Source organism: Loxodonta africana, chromosome 10 (assembly GCF_030014295.1).
Source record: "Loxodonta africana isolate mLoxAfr1 chromosome 10, mLoxAfr1.hap2, whole genome shotgun sequence".
NCBI classification, from domain to species: domain Eukaryota; kingdom Metazoa; phylum Chordata; class Mammalia; order Proboscidea; family Elephantidae; genus Loxodonta; species Loxodonta africana.
Window position 1 is genome coordinate 24,457,348 of NC_087351.1, and position 20,158 is coordinate 24,477,505.

The following is a 20,158-nucleotide window of genomic DNA, read 5'->3' on the forward strand; positions in this document are numbered from 1 at the left end:
AGCCGACCTGGTGGGTCTGTGCTTCAATATATAAACTTTGACAAATGACCTTTGGATGGGTCTATGTCCCTTATGGAAACCCTGGTGGTGTAGTGGTTAAGCACTACAGCTGCTAACCAAAGGGTTGGCAGTTCAAACCCACCAGGCGCTCCTTGGAAGCTCTATGGGGCAGTTCTACTCTGTCTATAGGGTCACTATGAGTCGGAGTTGACTCAACGGCACTGGGTTTGGTTTTTTTGGTTTTGATGTCCCTTATGTTGAAAAACATGTGTCTGGAAATCAGGGGATAGAGATAACAATAACACCTCTCACTTTTCCCGTTGTAGTAAAGGTAATGAGTAAATATTCTACTAGAGAAGCAGAAACAGGTTTAAGGAAATAGATAATTCATTCAATTATGGCCATGTTAAATGTATGAAGCTTAAATGGAGATTTCTAACAGACAGGTAGATATAGAATTTTAGAGCTCCAAAGACAGGTCTGGTCAGCAAAATCTCATATAATATTGCTGTTTGTGCAGTCTTTTTATTGCTGTCTTCATGTCTTTGTTCCTTAATGTATAGATGGAAGGATTCAAGATAGAGGTGATAGCAAAGTCAACAATGAATAGGTATTTATCAAGTGATGATGTGGGGAAAGGCCACACATAGAGAAGCACGCATGGAGTGAAAAAAAGAACAACCACAGTGATGTGAGCTGACAATGTGACAAATGCCTTGGATAAATCGCCTGAGGAACGTTTCCAGACAGTGAACAAAATGAAGGCATAGGAAAGGATTAGCAGGAAGAAGGTGCCCATGCTAATGAACCTGCTATTGGCAGCAATAATAAACTCAAATTTGTATCCATCTGTGCAAGCAAGTTTTATGATCCTGGGAAAGTCACAAAAAAAGCTGTCTATTTTATTGGGCCCACAAAAGGGCAAGTTAACAACAAATGAAAACTGAGACATAGTATGGACAACCCCAGTTACCCAGCCAGTGACTACAAATGAAACACATATTTTAGGATTCATGATGTTCAAGTAGCGAAGAGGTTTACAGATTGCTGTGTACCTATCAAATGCCATGGCTATGAGTAATACCATCTCCACTCCTCCTATGATGTGGATGAAGCATATCTGTGTCATACAGCCTTGAAAAGAAATTGCTTTGTATTCATTTAAAAGGTCTGTGATCATCTTGGGGACTGTGGTAGAGGAAAGCCCCATGTCAATGAGGGACAGGTTGGCCAGCAGGAAGTACATAGGGGAATGTAAGTGAAAATCAAGAATCACTAAAAACAAAATGAAAAGGTTTCCCAGGATGATCCCTAAATAGAGCAAAGAGAATGTCAATGTTAGAAAAACTTTAGTTTCCCAAGAAGTGGAGAGAGAGTCCCAGCAACACAAACTCAGAAATCACAGAGTCGTTTAGCTCACCCATTGCCTGGGACAGAAGAGCTGATTTTCAAATGACCTGTAGATAGGAATTGAGGAAGTGTTACAATCAGTGGCACTAAAAGTTGATTTTCTATTTACCCTGCTAATTACATATACTGAATTATACATCAATGAATGGACAAGAAGAAAAAAAAAAGAAAATGAAAATATTATGGTAATGATTAGTGTGATTACATGAAAAGAGAAATAAAATTTTGAATATATTAGATGAAGGCAAATAGTGTTACTTCCCTTCTTATTCTAATATCAAACCTTTTGTTTTTGCCTCTCAAAGATTTCACTGACCACGTTCCTGCATGTTTTCCTACCTGTATAATCTCATGAATTTTCCGTAGCCTGCACATTAACATTCTCACACTAACTTGCAAACTCTCTTTCTCTGAATTTCTTGCTTTACTGGACAAATAGAGATCAGAGTGGATTTCCTTAAAACTCTTAGCAAACTGATATACTGAGCAGTTATTGGATAAATTTCAACATCTGTTCCTGATTAAAACTCTAGAAATATGTTTTTGTGATTGTTGAGGGCTGGCAAGTCAGTTTTGACTCATAGTGACCTCATATGATTATTTTGAGGACTAAATGAGTTAAAACATGAAAAACATCAGAAAATGATCTGACATATAGTAAGTACTCAGTGTTATCTATTGTGATGATTTTGATGATTTTTAGGAAACCAACCAAAAATTCTTCAGTCGGGGAAACAGTAATTGAATTCTAGTAAACACAAAGCTTGTATGCTTTTTCAAGTTGTGCTCGGTTGTAATGGAATAGTCAGGGCGTGGGCATTATTTTTTTATTTTTCTGATCCTATTTTTTTATTATTATTCTTCACATACCACTTTAACAAAATACTTGTGCTTTGAAAAACACCTTATGTCCATCTCATAATATGATTAAAATTTGAGAATGAGATCAGAGGGTTATCAACCTACATGAGTTAAAATCATTGAAATAAAGAGAATTAAGAAAGAAAATAGGGAGACAGAAAGAGCAATAAAATGTGGGAAGCAAAAAAGGGAGGGACTAGCATGCAACCAAATGCTAGAGAATTAGTGTTCCTACCTACCTGCTCAGTCTCAGGGTTTACCTGCAACAACTTCAAGGATTGAGAAACCCGGAGGTTAACTCCTTTTTAAATTCACTATTATTTCTCAAGACAAATATTTATAAATACTTCTCACCATTAGGAATGAAACCAATTAGTGGAACTGAGTAGTAATGAACAATATTTTCCCCATATGGAAACTCAGTCTTTCTTATGCCCATTGGATTTCCCCAAGGGCCAAGTATCATGAGATGCAAAAAACAGTAATAGGAAAGTTGAGAAAATCAATGTGATGATCAGTGAGTTTGCAGTTCTGACAATATTTTTTCCAAGTTGAGAATTTCAGATGTTCACTTTTGATATTCATTGAATTCTTAAAAGTTATTAGAGCCATTTACAATATATTTTTGTTGTCAATATCAAGTTCAAGGTCAGCTACCGTGATGTACCCTTAACTGCTTTTTCTACCTAGGATTTTGAGAAATAGTGAACTGATATTTGAACAAATCATGGGAGACTGAGCAAATCTTGCATTTGCTCTATCAAGGACAGAGCAAATATAGACACAGAAATTTCAGTTTGGGTTTTAAGTCTACAATTACTCTATGTGGAAATCTAGACTTTTTTTTTTAAAGCGCAATATATTCATGGGCTAATTTTTTTTTTTTTTAAGGTGGTGTTTTTCACAGACTTCACAAACCAGTGAAGAAACAGAGTGACCTACCTTGAACTCATTGCAAGATTTCTTTGAGTTCTACCTGAACAGCTGTTGCTTGGGGTTTGCGATGGTTAAGATTGTTCCTCAGCTTGGCTGGGCCATGATTCTCAGTGGTTTGACAGTCGTATGATGTTGTGATCACTTCCATGTTGAGATCTGATATAATGCTATCACCCCCATTATGGGATCTGTTGTGAGTAGCCAATCAGTTGAAACAAAGTTTCCCCGGACACGTGGCCTGCATTGAACAAAAGTGGACATTCTGGCAAGGTTTGTGGGCTTTTGCTCACTCTAGATCCTGCAGCTGGCTCTTGTTCATCTACCTCCAGTTCTGGGGACTTGAGCTAGCAGCTTACCTGTGGTCTTGCCTGGCAATCTTGGGATCTGTAGTCTTCACAGCCTGTGAGCAACAGCCCTGCTCTCTGACTGCTGATCTTGGATTTGCCAGCCCCTGCAGCTGCTTTGAATCAGGAGAAGCCTCCAGCCTGACCCTTGTCTATTCAAATCCACTCCTGTCCCCCTCTGCCTTCTCATCTCCCCTCCAGACAGGAGCTGCCCACATAATCTCATGTGTCTACTCGAGCTAAGAAACACATTCCTCAATGATATCATTTTATGTCTTGTAGTCCAGTCTAATCTTTGTCTGAAGTGTTGGCTTCAGGAATGGTTTTAGTTTGGGGCTAACAGAGAGTCCAGGGGCCGTGACCTCTGGTTTTCATCCACTCTTAGGCAGATCGTTAAGTCTGGTCTTTTTACTAGAATCTGAGGTCTACATTTCACTTTTCTCCTGCTCCATCAGGGATTCCCTGTTGTGTTCCATGTCAGGGCAGTCATTGGTAGTAGCCCGACACCATCTAGTTCTTCTGGTCTCAAGCTGATGGAGTCTCTGGTTTATGTGGCCTTTTCTTTCTCTTGGACTCATATTGTCCTTGTGTCTTTGGTGTTCTTCATTGTCCTTTGCTTCAGGTGGGTTGAGACCAATTGATGCATCTTAGATGGCTACTTGCTGGCTTTAATACCCCAGATGCCACTCACCAAAGTGGGATGCAGAAAGTTTCCTTAATATACTTTTTTATGCCAGTTGACCTAGATGTTCCCTGAAACCATGGTCCCCAGAACGCTTTCCCTGCTACTCTGTCCCTTGAAGTGTTTGGTTTTATTCAGGAAACTTCTTAGCTTTTGGGTTAGTCTCATTGTGCTGTTTTCCCCTGTATTGTGTGTTGTCCTTCCTTTCACCTAAAATAATTCTTGTCTACTAATTAGAGAATACCCCTCTGCCTCCCTCCCCACCCTCATAACCATCAAAGAATGTTTTCTTCTGTGTTTAAACCTTTCCTTGATTTCTTATAATAATGATCTCATACAATATTTATCCTTTTGCAATTGACTAATTTCACTCAGCATAATGCTTGCCAGATTCCTCCATGTTATGAGATGTTTCACAGATTCATTGTTGTTCTTAATCATTGTGTAGTATTCCATTGTGTGATTATACCATAATTTTTTTACCCTTTCGTCCGTTGATAGGACTTTGGTCGTTTCCATCTTTTTGCTATTGTAAACAGTGCTGCAATGAACATTGGCGTGCATATATCTATTCTTGTGAAGGCTCTTATTTCTCTAGGATATAGTCTAAGAATTAGGATTGCTGGATTGTATGGTAGTTCTACTTCCGGCTTTTTAAGGAAGCACCAAATCGATTTCCAAAGTGGTTTGTACCATTTTACATTCCCACCAGCAGAGTATAAGCTCTCCACAACCTCTCCAAATTTATTATTTTTATTATTTATTTATTTTTTCAGATTAATGCCAGCCTTATTGGGGTGAGATGGTATCTCATTGTAGTTTTGAGTTGCATTTCTCTATTGGCTAATGACCATAATTAAAGTAAATATATTTCTTGAGGGTATTAGCTTCGAGGGTATTAGCTTCTATGGTATTAGTCCTTTTTGGCCAAATGTCATGACTTTTTAATACCAAATGTATTGGTCAACTCTGTATACACAGAGCTAGAAAAATAGCAGATTTTGTTATGATTAGTACATTTAATGGATGTGAGTTTGTGTGTATGTGTGTTTGTATGCCAGATACTGCGTTTAGCACTAAGAATACAGTTTGTATTGACTATATAACTGCTATCCTATTTGCAAATAATTGTTTAAAAAAAGGAGGGCAATATTAATATGCAGCTATATGATTTATTATCTATACTGACTTGACTAAGGCCAGAAGGGGAAGTGATAGGTTTTCTGTGGCCAGTAGTTCAAAAACATGAAAGCTTAGATTCACATACTAATAATAAATCCATTTATCTTTTTTCCTTGTTGCATAATCTCAACTGCCCCAGGACTATAATAGATTCATAGTTACAACATATCTAACATCGTATCATTATAATGGGAGTGGAAAATGTTATTTGGTGTCTGAGGCAACTTGGTTTCTGCTTGACCAATCAATTTTTGTCATAACGCTTTATAACCCTTAAACATCTGGTTCTTCTGTTAGTATTTTCATGGTAAATATTCAGGTTAGTTCAGGTACTCTGTGAAACACTGGCCATTCCAGAATTATCAGATAATTCTTGGGGGAAATATCTTTGAAGAGGAGAGGGAAAAGGAAGTAGAAGTAGTCGGAAGCAAACGCCTTCATAAGGAGATGCCAATGTGGACCCTGGGAAAGAAAGGAACAAGGAAGGAGAATGGGGTGGAGTAGACTGTGGTGCAGCTCTGAGAAAGTCTCCACCAGGTGGATGGGGAATCCCAGAGCAAAGATTGACCATTAGAGGAATCCCATATTGGACAGGAATGGCCTTGCTCTGATACCTCAATCAGTTTGTTAATCGTTGACTCAGAGGAGCCTGTGGAGACTGTGGCCCCAAGGAGAATGCTAAAGTGGAATCAGAAGTTCCAAGAGCTGGAAGCTATCAGCTAACTACACTCCTTGAAACAAGTTCGGTCTTAACGGGAGGTGTTAGTGGTACATTCCTATACCTAATCCAAAAACCAAAACCAAACCCACTGCCGTCAAGTCGACTCTGACTCATAACGACCCTATAGGACAGAGTAGAACTGCCCCATAGAGTTTCCAAGGAGCGCCTGGCGGATTCAAACTGCTGACCTTTTGGTTAGCAGCCATAGCACTTAACCACTATGCCACCAGGGCTTCCATACCTAATACAGTGCTAAATATTTCTTTCTATTATATGGAAGACTTTATTTGATTTGAAGCCTTCATTTGCTTTTCATTGATCTGGTACTTTTGATTTGGTTTTGACAGAGATCTACTTTTCTTTGCTAATATCTACTCACTTCTAAATAACTATTCAGTATCTTTGTATTCATCTTTACTCTCCAAAGTTTCTGAACTCATCAAATTTTACCATCTATTGAGAAAAACAGAAATGAAACAGGCAATACAGTGTGTTAAACGCTACTATGAGAAGCTATACTGTCCTACATTTTAGAAGTCTGTAGGAAGATGTCTTAGTTATCTAGCACCGTTATAACAGAAATACCACAAGTGGATGGCTTTAACAAAGACAGATGTATTCTCTGACAGTTTAGGAGGCTAGCAGTCTGAATTCAGGGCACTAGTTCTAGGGGAAAGCTTTTTCTCTCTGTTGGCTCTGGGGGAAGGTCCTTGTCATCAATCTTCTGGTCAAGGAGCTTTTTAGCACAGGGACCGTGCGTCCAAAGGATGCACTCTGCTCCCAGCACTTCTTTCTTGGTGGCATGGCATGCTTATTTATGAAGGTCTCTTTTGGTTTCTTGCAGTAGTGTTTTGTAGTTTTCTAGTATAGGTCTTTTACATCCCTGGTTAGATTTATTCCTAAGTACTTTATCTTCTTGGGGGATATTGTAAATGGTATTGATTTGGTGATTTCCTTTTCAAAGCTCTCTTTGTTGATGTAGACAAATCTTACTTATTTTTATATATTAATCTTGTATCTTGCTACCTTGCTGAAATCTTCTAGTTCCAGTAGGTTTCTTGTAGATTCTTTGGGGTTTTTTGTGTTTAGGGTCATATCATCTGTGAATAGGGACAGGTTTACTCTTCCTTACCAGTTTGTATGCCCTTTATTTCTTTTTCTTTCCTTATTGCTCTAGCTAGGACTTCCAGCACAAGGGGAATGCTTTCAGTCTCTCTCTGCTTAGAATGATGTTAGGTGTTGGTTTTGTATATAAATGTCCTTTATTATGCCAAGGAATTTCCCTTCTATTCCTATTTTGCTGAGAGTTTTTACCAGGAATGGGTAAAATGCCTTTTCTTTGTCTATTGATATGATCATATGATTTTTTTTCATTTATGTAGTTGATTATATTGATTTTCTAATGTTGAATCATCCCTGCATACCTGATACGAATCCCACTTGACCATGATTTTTTTTTTTTTTTTGATGTGCTGATGAATTCTAATTTTGTTGAGAATTTTTGCATCTGTGTTCACGAGGGATGTTGGTCTGTAGTTTTCTTTTCTGTGTGTGTAGTGTCTTTGCCTGTCTTTGGTATTAGGTTTATGCTGGCTTCACAGAATGAGTTTGGGAGTATTCCTTCCTATTCTCTGTGCTGAAACAGCTTGAGTTGTATCAGTGCTATCCCTTCTCTGAAAGTTTGGTAGAAAACTCTAGTGAAGCTGTCAGGACCAGGGCTTTTTTTTTTTTTTTTTTTTGGGGGGGGGGCAGAGAGTTTATTACCTCTTCAATCTCGTTTTATAACAGATTTCTTTAGTTTTTCTACCTCATTTTATATTAGTTTAGGTAGTGTATTTCTAGAAATTTGTCCATTTCCTTTAGGTTTTCAAATTTGTCGGAGTATAATTTTTCATAGTGTTTTTGTTATGATCCTTTTTATTTCAGTTGGGTCTGTTGTGATATCACCCATCTTGTTTCATGTTCAGGTTATTTGCTTCCTCTCCATTTTTCTTTTGTCAGTTTGTCCAATGGTTTGTTGATCTTTTCAAAGAACCAATTTTTGGTCTTGTTGATTCTTTCTATTTTTTTTCTGTTCTCTATTTCATTTATTTCTACTCTAGTCTTTGTTATTTCCTTTCTTTAAGTGCCTGAGGGCTCCTTTTGCTGCTTTCTATTTGTTTGAGTTGTAGGGTTAGTGTTTGATTTTCTTCTTTTTTGATATATATGTTTATTGCTATGAATTGTCATCTAAGCACTGCTTTTGCTGTATGCCAAAGGTTTTGGCAAGATGTGTTTTCATTCTTATTTTATTCTATGATTTTTTTTTTTTAATTCCATGCTTGATTTCTTCTATCACCCTGTAGTTTTTAATCCAGGTGTTGTTGAGTTGCCATGTATTTGATTTTTTAACTTGCTTTTCTGTTATTGATTTTTACTTCTATGGCATTATGATCAGAGAAGATGCTTTGTATTATTTCAGTGTTTTGGATTTTGTTAAGGCTTGTTTTGTGGCATAAAATGTCGTGTATTCCGGAGAATGTTCCATGTGTTTTGGAAAGGAACATATACTTTGCTGCTGTTGGGTGAAATGTTCTGTGTATGTCTATGAGGTCAACTGGTTGATTGTGGCATTTAAACCTATACCTTTACTGAGCTTCTTTCTAGATGTTCTGTCCTTCACTGAAAGTGGTGTATTGAAGTCTCCTACTATTATTGTGGAACGGTCTACTTCTGTTTTTCAAAGTTGTTTGAGTTTATTTTACGTATTTTTGAGTCCTGTCACTGGGTGTGTATGTATTTATTATGGTTATGTTGTCCTGGTGTAATGGCCCTTTAATCATAATATAGTGTCCTTCCTTATTCTTTTTGGAGAACTCTGCTTCAAAGTCGGTTTTATTGGAGATTAATATTGCCACTCCTGCTCTTTTTTGGCTACAGTTTGCTTGATTTTTTTCTTTTTTTCCATCCTTTGGGTTTTAGTTTATGTCTTTGTGTCTACGGTGTGTTTCTTGTAGACAGCATAAAGACAGATCATGATTTTTATCCTTTCTACTACTCTCTGTCTCTTTACTTGCACATTTAGGCACTGGCTCTTTTTTTTTTTTTTTTTACTACTCTCTGTTTCTTTACTTGCACATTTAGGCTATTTACATTCAGTGCAATTATTGATAGGTATGAGTTAACTGCTGTCATTTTTTTTAACATGTTGACAGTTTCTTTGCTCTGCTTAATTTTCTGCACTGAGTTATTTTTGTTTGCATATTTTCTTTTCATCTCTTTCATTATTGTAGATTTTGTGCTTGCTGAGTATATTTTTCTTCTTTTCTATTTTGATGGGTAGGTTTGTTAGGATCCTTTGTGGTTACCTTGAAATTTACCTATATTTTTCTAAGTTTAAACCAATTTCCTATTTCTTGATATCCCCTTAACTTCCTTTCCATATGGAAGTTTATGACTGCATTATTTATTCCCTCTTTTTTGTTTTATATTAACATCTCTGGTTCCCTATTTTCAGCCTTTTAGTTTTGTTTTGTTTTTGTGAATTCTTTATCTGAGTTGGTCTCTGGTTGATCTCTGATGTGTCCTTGTCTTGGATTGTTGTCTGTTGTTGGTTCTCTAACCGGAGAAAGCCCTTTAATATTTCTTGTAATTTTGCTCTGGTTTTTACATATTCTCTTAATTTCTGCTTATCTGGAAATGACCTAATTTTGCCATTGTATTTGAGAGACAATTTTGCTGGATATATAATTTTTGGCTAGCAGTTTTTTTTTTTTTTTTTCCTTCAAGACTTCTTATATGTCATCCTATTGCCTTCTTGTCTGCATAGTTTCTACTGAGTAGTCAGAGTTTAATCTATCGGTTCTCATTTGTAGGTGACTTTTGGCTTATCTGTAGCCACTCTCAGAATCCTTTCTTTGTCTTTGGTTTTGGCAAGTTTGATTATGATATGTGTTGGTGACTTTCTTTTGGTTCTACCCTGTATGGGTTTCATTGAGCTTCTTGGATATATTCTCATCTTTCATGATATTAAGGAAGTTTTCTGTCAGTCAGTCTTCAACAATTCTCTCTGTGTTTTCCTTGTATTCCCTCCCCTGTTCTGGTTCTCCAGTTACTCATAGATTTTTACTCTTTATTTTATTTCACATAATTTTTAGGTTTTCTTCATTTTTCCTCTGATTTTCCCTCAAATTCATATCAAGGGATTTATCTTCAGTCTCACTAATTCTGACTTCCATTCTGACTTCACTAATCCTGTCTCAGTTCTTCTTATATGACCTTCTACTGAGTTGTCTAATTCTGAAATTTTATTGTTAATCTTTTGAATTTCTAATTGCTGTCTCTGTATGGCTTCTAGCAGCCTGTTTATTCTGTCATTTTGTTCTTGTATTGTTTTCCTGATCTATTGCTTTGTCTGTGTGTTCCTTGGTTTGGTCTGTGTTTTGCCTGATCTTCTTTATCTCTTGGAGAGCTCTGTCTATTAGTCTTTTGAATTCTTTATCAGGTATTTCCATGGCCTTATCTTCCTCAGGAAGATTTTCTCGTTCTTTATTTTGATCACTTGCTGAAGCTGCCTTGTCCTGCTTCTTTACGTGATTTGATATTCACTGTCATCCGTGATGCATCAATAACTTATTGTATTTATTTATTATATTTTTGTTTACTGCCTCCTGATTTTTTGTTTTGTTTTGATATGTCCAGGTAGTAGGGGCAGCTACTCGGTGCGTGAGCCCCGGAGTCTGTTCACTGTTCTTTTGGCACTGCTAAAACTGTAGGAGGCATTTTAGTGGGATGGTGAAACTTGCTGCTGATCACCTGGCCATGGATGCCAGTGGTGTTCTCCCTAGTTGTTGGGTTGGGTCTTGTGTGTGTGCTCTGCTGCTTACCGAGTGGTCAGGGTACAGCTGCCCAGGTCATTGGTCACTGAGTCTGTGGTGCCAACACTCTCATCCTGCAGTTGTGGGCAGTCAGGACTGCTCGGGGGTGTTCAGAGCAGGCACTGGTCTCTGGTTGCAGTGGAGGGCAATGGGGAGGCAAGGCAGGGGACTGTCTGCTGTAACCAGATGTCTGGATGGAAGGTGTTACCCTGTTCACTAGACTACATAGTGGGGTGGTAATGCAACCCATCCTTGAGTACCTAGTGCTGTTGGTTGGAGGGATTAGGGGGCACCACTGGTTCTCAGGTCCCTGTCGTAGGCAGCTAGATGGAGTGAGTGGTACCATCAGTCCTCTGGCCCTGGTGTGGGTGGGTGAGGCTCCTTCTTAGGGGGGAGGGCAGTGTCAAATGCTGCAAATCTGTGGCTCCAACTTGGATGCTGCAGGTGAAAATGGAATTCAGCTGAAAGCCCTGCCCATTTTGTCCTAATGTGATGTGCGTTGCTGGGTCAGCCTGCAAGCACTAGTGTGGGTGATTGGTGGGGATGAAGGGTGCTGTATGTCCATGGACCCTCTACACCAGTGACTGCGCAAAGGTGAGGGGGTGCCTCTAAATTAGACAATGAGTTCCCAGCTTAGTGGGTTTGGTGGTATTGAATGCTGCAGGACTGCTGTCAGATTAGGGAGTGGGATGGATGAGGAGAAGGGAGTGATCCTCAGCTGTGGAGCTCTGGTGGGGGAAGGGGCATGGTGCACACATGGTGGGTTTGGAACTTACACTTAGCTTTTGTGGATCTGGTGTTGTTCTGTTTGGTTCTTGAGGTGTGTGCAGATTTGCTGCTGCCTAGCTGCACCAGATGGGGTGGGTTTCAGCTTGGAATGTTGCTTCTTGCCTCAATCTGTGTGTGCTATACAGATTAAGCTAGGAGGAACTGGCAATTTGGAGATCCATAATTCCCCATTTCCACTGTTTTTGAGTTGACTCTCTTTCCATGTGTCGCTCGTCCAATTCTATAGCCTTGTCTTTGATGCTTAGGATTCCTAGATTGTCATATGTATCTAATCCACTTTTTTTTTGGTTTTGTTGTAAGAAGGAGGTCATGGTACATCTGATGAATAGTGGCCCTGCCAAGGGACAGAAAATATTTTAATCGCAGATTCAATTTCTTTAATAAATATAGGAACATTAAGATTTTTCTTGTTTTAGTAATTAGTTTTTAATAGAAAGTTTTCCATTTCTTGTAAATTTTTAAATTGATTTGTATAAAGTTGTACATAATATCTTGTGAAAGACTAATATCTGTATCAATATCTCTTTTTCATTCCTGGTATTACTTATTTTTATTTTTTCTTCTTGAATAGTCTTGATGTATTATCAATTTCATTAGTCTTTTGAAAGAACCAACTTTGGTTTTGTTGACTCTATTTCTATTACCTTAATTTCATTAATTTTTGGTCTTAAAATTTTTATTTCCTTTTTTTCTAATTTCTATAGGTTAATTTTCGTGAGATGCATACTTGGATCATTGATATGCAGATTTTCTCTCAAATATTTGTATTTAATAAGCAGTCCCTGGGTGATGGCAAATGATTAACATTGTCAGCTACTGCTTGAAGTGTTGGAAGTCGTACTCCACCCAGAAGCACCTAAGATAAAGGCCTGAAAATCTATTGAAAAAAAAAATCGGCCATTGAAAATTCTATGGGGTGTAGTTCTTCTGTGACACACATGGGTCACCATGAGCCAGAGTAAACTTGATGACAACTGTTTTATTTATTCATTTTGGTTTTATAGGCACACATACACATGTGTGTATTTGAAGACATCAGAGACTTACTACTGTATTTTTACACAAATAACACCCATGTCTTAATTACCTAGTGCTGCTATAACAGAAATACCACAAGTGGATGACTTAAACAAAGAGAAACTTATTCTTTCACAGTCTAGCAGGCTAGAAGTCTGAATTCAGGGCATCAGCTCTTGAAGAGTCCTTTCTTTCCCTGTCAGCTTAGGGGAAGGCCCTTGTCATCAGTTTTTCCCTGGTCTAGGAGCTTCTCAGTGCAGGGTCCCCAGTTCCAAAGAAGTGCTCACTCCTGGCTCTTCTTTCTTGTTGGTAAGAAGCCGCACTCTTCTCTGTTCTTTTATATCGCAAAAGAGATGGACTCAAGATATAACCTAATCTCGTAGATTGAGTCCTGACTCATTAACATAATGACCTCTAATCCCATCTCATTAATTTCATAGAGGTAGGTTTTCCCACACATAGAAAATAAGTCAGGTGACAAATGGTGGACAATCACACAATACTGGGCACCATAGCCTAGACAACTTGACACACATTTTTGGGAGACAGAATTCAATCCTTAATACCTGCCTTCAGCATTTGTTTGTTGGCTGAGCCCTCTCCCCATGAGATATTTTCATAAGCATGCTATGCATTCTTTTTTTTCACAGCAACATATCTAAGATGATTGGCATGGCAGTGCTTGTTAGTATGCCTTATTGAGGAAGGATGCAGCCAGCAAACAAAAGGGCATAAGTTATTTGGGGAAAAATACATGAAGTATTTTAGTCATTTTGATGCTATGTAAATTGAATTGTTTTCTTAATTTCCTTTTTAGACTGTTCATTGCTAGTATGCAGAAATAAAATTTTGTATATTGATCTTGTATCCTGCACTTTGCTGAAATCATTTATTAGTTCTAACAGTTTTTTAGTGTATTCTTTAGGGTTTCTATATACAAGATCACATCATCTGTGAATAGAGATCATTTTACTGCTTTATTTCCAGTTTGGATGCCTTCTATATCTTTTTCTTGGCTAAGTATGCTGGCTAGAACTTCCAGTACAATGTTAAATAGAAGCCATCAGAGCAGACATCCTAGTCGTGTTCCTCACCCTAAAGCGTCAGCCTTTCACCAGGTTAGCTGTGGGCTTTTTTTTTTTTTCTTTTATTAGGTTGAGGAAGTTCCATTCTGTTTTTGAGTGTTTTTTTTTTTTTTTTGTTAATTGTGAAAGGATTGCAGCTTTTCTCTTCTTTAAATATATGTATTTAACTGGATTTTGTTAAGTACTTTTTGTGTCTATTTAGATAATCATGAGATTTTATTATTCTTTTGATTTTCGAATGTTTAACCAATCTTGGTTTCCTCCTATATATCCCACTTGTCCATACATGCAATTCTTTTTATTTGTTGTATTTGGTTTGCTAGTATTTTGTTGAGTATATTAAGTTCATATTCATAAGATTCATAGAATTTTGCCAGACCAATGACTTCTTCATTGCAAATACCTGTTTTCACCACCAAAAATGGTGACTATGATGTGGGCCTCGCCACATGGAATACACAGGAATCAAGTTCACTACACCTGTGGGAAGAGATGATGGAAAAGCTCAAAATTATCAGTCAGAACAAGGCCAGGGGCCAACTATTGAACAGAACATCAGTTGCCCATATGCAAGTTCAAGTTGAAACTGAAGAAAATTAGAACAAGTCCATGAGAGCCAAAGTACGTCCTTGAGTATATACCACCTGAATTTAGAGACCATCTCAGGCATAGATTTGACTCATTGAACACTAATGACCGAAGACCAGACAAGTTGTGGAATGACATCAAAGACATTATACATGAAAAAAGCAAGAGATCATTAAAAAGAGAGGAGAGAAAGAAAATACTAAAACAGGTGTCAGAAGAGACTCTGAAACTTGCTCTTGAACTTCAAGTAGCTAAAGCAAAAGGAAAAAATGATAAAGTAAAAGAGCTGAACAGAAGATTTCAAAGGGCAGTGCGAGATGAAAAAGTGAAAGTATTATGATGACATGTGCATCATAAAGTATTATGATGACATCTATCAGTGGAGGCTTGCATGCTGCTATGATGTTGAACAGGTTTCAGTGGCACTTTTAGGCCAGCACAAAAAGACAGACCAACAAGAAGGGCTGGCAACCTACTTTCAAAGAAGCAGTCAATGAAAACCCTCTGGATCACAGCAGTCTGATTCCATTGTGCATGGAGATAGAAAACCAAAAGGGAACAACATGCTTGGCGTTTCTCGAGCTGAGAGAACTGAAAAAAAACTCAAACCTCAAGTTGCGATACTGAAGGATTCTAAGGGGAAAATATTAAACAACTTAGGAAACATCAAAAGAAGATGAAAGCAATACACAGAGTTGGTCAATGTTCAAGCATTTCAGGAGGTTCCATATAAGCAGGAATCAATGGCACCGAAGAAAGAAGTCCAAGCTGCACTGAAGGCACTACCGAAAAACAAGGCTCCAGGAAGTGACAGAATACCAATTTTGATGTTTCATCAAATGGATGAAGTGCTGAAAGTACTTGTCTATGCCAAGAAATTTGGAAGACAGCTATCTGGCCAAGTGACTGGAAGAGATCCATATTTATGCCTATTTTCAGGAAAGGTGATCCCACTGAATGCAGAAATTATTGAGCATATCATTAAGATCACATGCAAGCAAAATTTTGCTGAAGATAGTTCAAAAGCAGCTGCAGCAGTATATTGACAGAGAACTGCCAGAAATTCAAGCCAGATTCAGAAGAGGATGTGAATTGAGGGCTATTGTTGCTGATGTCAGATGGATCCTGGTTGAAAGCAGAGAATACCAGAAAGGTGTTTACCTGTGTTTTATTGACTATGCAAAGGCATTTGACTGTGTAGATCATTACAAATTGTAGATAACATTGTGAAGATTGGAATTCCAGAGCACTTATTTGTGCTCATGAGGAACCTGTACATAGATTATGAGGCAGTTGTTTGAACAGAACAAGGGAATACTGCATGGTTTAAAGTCAGGAAAGGTGTATGTCAGGGTTGTATCCTTTCACCATACCTATGCAATCTGTATGCTGAGCAAATAATCCGAGAATCTGGACTACACGATGAAGAACAGGGCAGCAGGATTGGAGGAAGACTCATTGACACTCTGCATTATGCAGATGACAAAACCTTGCTTGCTGAAAGTGAAAAGGACTTGAAGCACTTACTGATGAAGCTCAAAGACTTTTAAGAGGTTGTGCTAAGGTTTACCATATACATCTTAGATGGTGAGATTCAGCTTCAGATTTATACTAGGTCAATGTCAGTGATACATGGGAATATTTCTTCCATAGGACTATTCCCTTTTTTTACTTTTTGTCGTATTGTTATACATATTGCTTCTATTAATGTGTTTGGCCCAATGATGCATTGTTGTAGTTATTAATTTACCTTCTAGTCATTGCCTTTTTTCAGTACTTTTCACCCACCCATCATTTTTATGTGTCGATATTGTCCCATTTTTATACACGTATTTCTATATACTATAAAAAAAATATAGGCCCGACATTTTACATATTATTTTATAAAATTGCTTATTAAATAAGAGAAGAAAAGAAAATATACATCGATACTTTTATAATTACATAATTCTCTTTATTTTTCACATGGTTTTGCCTGAAGAACTTCTTTTAATATTTCTTATAAGGTGGATCTATTAGCAACCAATTTTCTCTGTTTTTGTTTATCTGAGAAAGTCTTCACTTTTATTTTTGAAGGATAGATTTACTGTGTCTAGATCTCATGGTTAACAGCTTTCACCTTGAGCACTTTGAATATATTATCACATTGCCTTCTGACTGCAATTGTTTCTGCTGAGAAGTCAGCTGTTGACGTTATTCAGATGCCCTAGTAAGTAACAGAAACCCTGGTGTCATAGTGGTTAAGAGCTTGTCTGCTAACCAAAAGGTTGGTGGTTCAAATCCACCAGCTGTTCCTTGGAAACCCTACGGGCAGTTCTATTCCGTTCTACAGGGTTGCTATGAGTCAGAATCAAATTGATGGCAACTTGGTTAGTAACAAGTTTTTTCTTCTTGTCTTTCACTTTCAACATTTTTGCTATGATATGTCTGTTTGTTGATTTCTTTGTGTTTATTCTACATGGAGTTCATTGAACTTATTGGATATGTAGGTTATTATTTTTTTCAATTTATTTGGGAGGTTTTCTGCCATTATTTCTTCAGATTTTTTTCCTGCTCCTCTCTCACTCTCCTCTCCTTTTACTACACTCATTATGCATATGTTGATGTGCCTGATGGTGTCCCACGTTTCTCTGAGGTCTTCATTTTATTTTATTCACTTTTTTCTTCTCTGCTTTTCCATTTGCATAACATTTATCTATCTTCAAGTTTAGTTATTCTTTCTTCTGCCAGTTTAAATCTACTGTAGAGCTGCTCTAGTTAGTTTTTTATTTTAGTTATTGTACATTCCAATTCTGAAATTTTCACTTGATTCATTTTTTATAATTGCTGTGTCTTTATTGATGTTCTCTTTTTGATGCAACATTGTCTTCCTATCTTGCTTTACTTCTCTAATTATGGCTTTGTTTAGTTCTTTGAACATGCTTAGGGGTAATATTTTCCTGTTTCTTTGTATTGTCTCATAATTTTTTGTTGGAAACTGAAATTTTTAGACAATATACTGTAGATAATCTGGGTACTGGTTTTCCCTCCTGGTCTCTCCCCTACAAGACTTATTTTTAATTTCTTATTTATTGGTTTAGTGACTAGCTGGGTTATTTTAGTTTTTTTTTTTCTCCCCCACAGTGTTCAACCTCTGATGTGCTCCTCTGGGAGGCCCAGCATTGGCCCAGAATCACCCTGAGATGACAGAGGGTTTAGTAGTGTTTCTCCCTTTCTTTCTCTTACCATATCCAGCTGTTAAACTCCACTAATTTCTGACTTATTGCTCTATTGTTCTCAACAATGCTGGAGGCATAAATTGTTCTAAAGACTAGACTTGTCAAATTCAAATTCATTTGAAGGGATAATTACTGAGTTCAGTATTTGATATTTGTTATGATCCCAAGAGACTTCCTCCCAGATGTCTTATTCCCTGATTCTTTCCTGAAAACTAGCTGACCTACAGTTTAACCTATATCTTGTGTCTCTTTCTAATTGCCTTTCACCACAGCCTCTACTGTACTGGAGAGCAACCTTAGGCTTGAACTTCCACAAATGAAGTCAGTTCCTTAGGGAACAGCTTAGGAGTTACTGTTTTATGTTCTGCTTCTCTCCCCAGGCAAAATCTCTGAGACAAGGCTGTGGAGCTAAGGGCGAGGACAAGGGCAAACTTCTTTCTGACTGACACACCTGCTGTAGTTGCTGAGCACTCAGTGGAGGGAGAGGCAGAAGTCCTCTCAGTTTGCCTTTCCTGAAGAGGATTCACTGCCTTATCACCCAGAGAAAGGGTTATTAGAGATCCAATATTCTTTTTCGTGCCACATCATGGTAGAGACTCCATCTCATTAGTTGGGGCTGGATGCAGGTTGGTAGCCCCTACTTCTAAACTGCACTTGCCTGGTACTCAGCCTTAGCAACAGATAGCTAGGGGGAGTATGAGAAACTCTGATGTTCTTCTTTTCCTGGGAAGCTGAGGAGAGAGAGAGCTGTGTGTTCTTGGTAGAAAGTAGAGTTTCCGCCATATTGGCTGGGACAGAAGAGGGAGGAAGCTGTCTTATTTCAAATGTCACAGACTATTGCCTTTTTTTTTTTTACTGAATTATCACAGATTTTCTTGAATTGATGATTCTTCATTTGCTGTTGGCCTTTAGGGCAATTTCCAGAGGTTTTAAATGGTTGGTTTAAATAATTTTCATCAGTTTCACTTGACAACAGGTCAGCCAAGCTACTCATGCTATCATGCCAGAAGTTGATCTATGAAATTTGCATTTTTATTTCAGCTAAAAGTATTTACTTAAGAGAATTTTTTATTATAACTTTGCCCATGTTTGAGGTGTATGAAACCGGATTTTGTATTTGTTCAAATTTGTTTTCTTAGTGGTATTATAGGTATTTAGTATATCTGGCATCAGGGTTGATCCTGGTCTTACTGGAGTTCTAGCCCATCTTGCTACTAACATTAAGTGACTCATGTGCTATAGGTCCTTGTTTTAATATATTGAGTAAAAAAAAAAAAATTGTTCATTTACCTCATGGCCTTATCATAAATATGATATGATATATTCATCACAGTTATTACAACATTTAAAAACCACATAAGCCTGTGAATCACTATTAAACTTGTTGCCGTCGAGTTCATTCCAACTCATAGTGGCCCTATAGGACAGAGTAGAACTGTCCCGTATAGTTTCTAAGGAGCACCTGGTGGATTTGAACTGTCAATCTTTTGGTTAGGAGCCATAGCTCTTAGTATATTATAGTGGTTAATTACATGGTCTTTGAACTCAGATAGATTTGGATTTCAGTCTTGACTTTACAATCAACAGGGTGATATTGGGCAAGTATCTTAGACTTAATTTCATTAAAAATGGGATGCATGTGCAGAATTTCTTAAACTCTTTCATCAATATGTTTCACAACAGAATTTTAAGCTGTGCTTACTTAATGTGTTTGTTAGTAATCTCTACTCACGGATATTTGTTCTAAAGGTATATGACATAGATGTAGACATTGTACTGCCTGAGATACTGATTCTCAAACAGTGATTTCTTAGTATTGCCTTATTTTACAGATATTCTTTTGTTTTCCTTTATATTAATATTACTCTGAACAAAACTTCTTTCTCCCTTCAGACCATGGAAATTCCAAGCAGAATTTCCAAGATGAATATACTAAGGACTGCTAGGTCAATGATACATTAATTAGTCCCTGAGAGCTAATGTTAGTGCTGGAGCACTAATTATGTCCAAGTTACAGCAACAAAGCATGAAAATGGAAAGATTTTGAAAATGACACAGGCATAGATGAAGATATTACTTTCTGATATTTTTCTTCCTATATTTTGGTCAGGTAAGTGGGTAAGATAATATTAACATTGTGAGTTCGCTGACATGGCAGAAGGATAAGATTTTATCTCTCTTTTCCAGTTCAAAGATTTTGTTGAATAAGCATAGGAAATTAAATGAACTATTGTTTCAGCCTTCATGGGTTGTTCTATATTTCTGAATTGTACCTGATTGGTGGGGAAATTTCTGTGTCTAGTAAAGAAGATACACGTGTATACCTCATAAGTCAATTCTGGATCTACATTTTCATTTGGGTGAGTCTCTTTATACTTGTTTGCTTCAATTTTTTGGCATTAGACAAAGTGATAGCCATGCCGAATGCTCAAAATAATTTTTTTGATTTCCAATTCATTAGTCATCCTA

The 20,158-nt window shown here is 37.5% G+C and overlaps 1 pseudogene; it reads right to left on the reverse strand.

Annotated features, from left to right (window-relative positions):
- Positions 1 to 484: 484 nt before the first annotated feature.
- LOC100658048 (olfactory receptor 4F21-like) lies at positions 485 to 1,925 on the reverse strand (annotated as a pseudogene).
- Between the last annotated feature and the right edge of the window lie 18,233 nt (positions 1,926 to 20,158).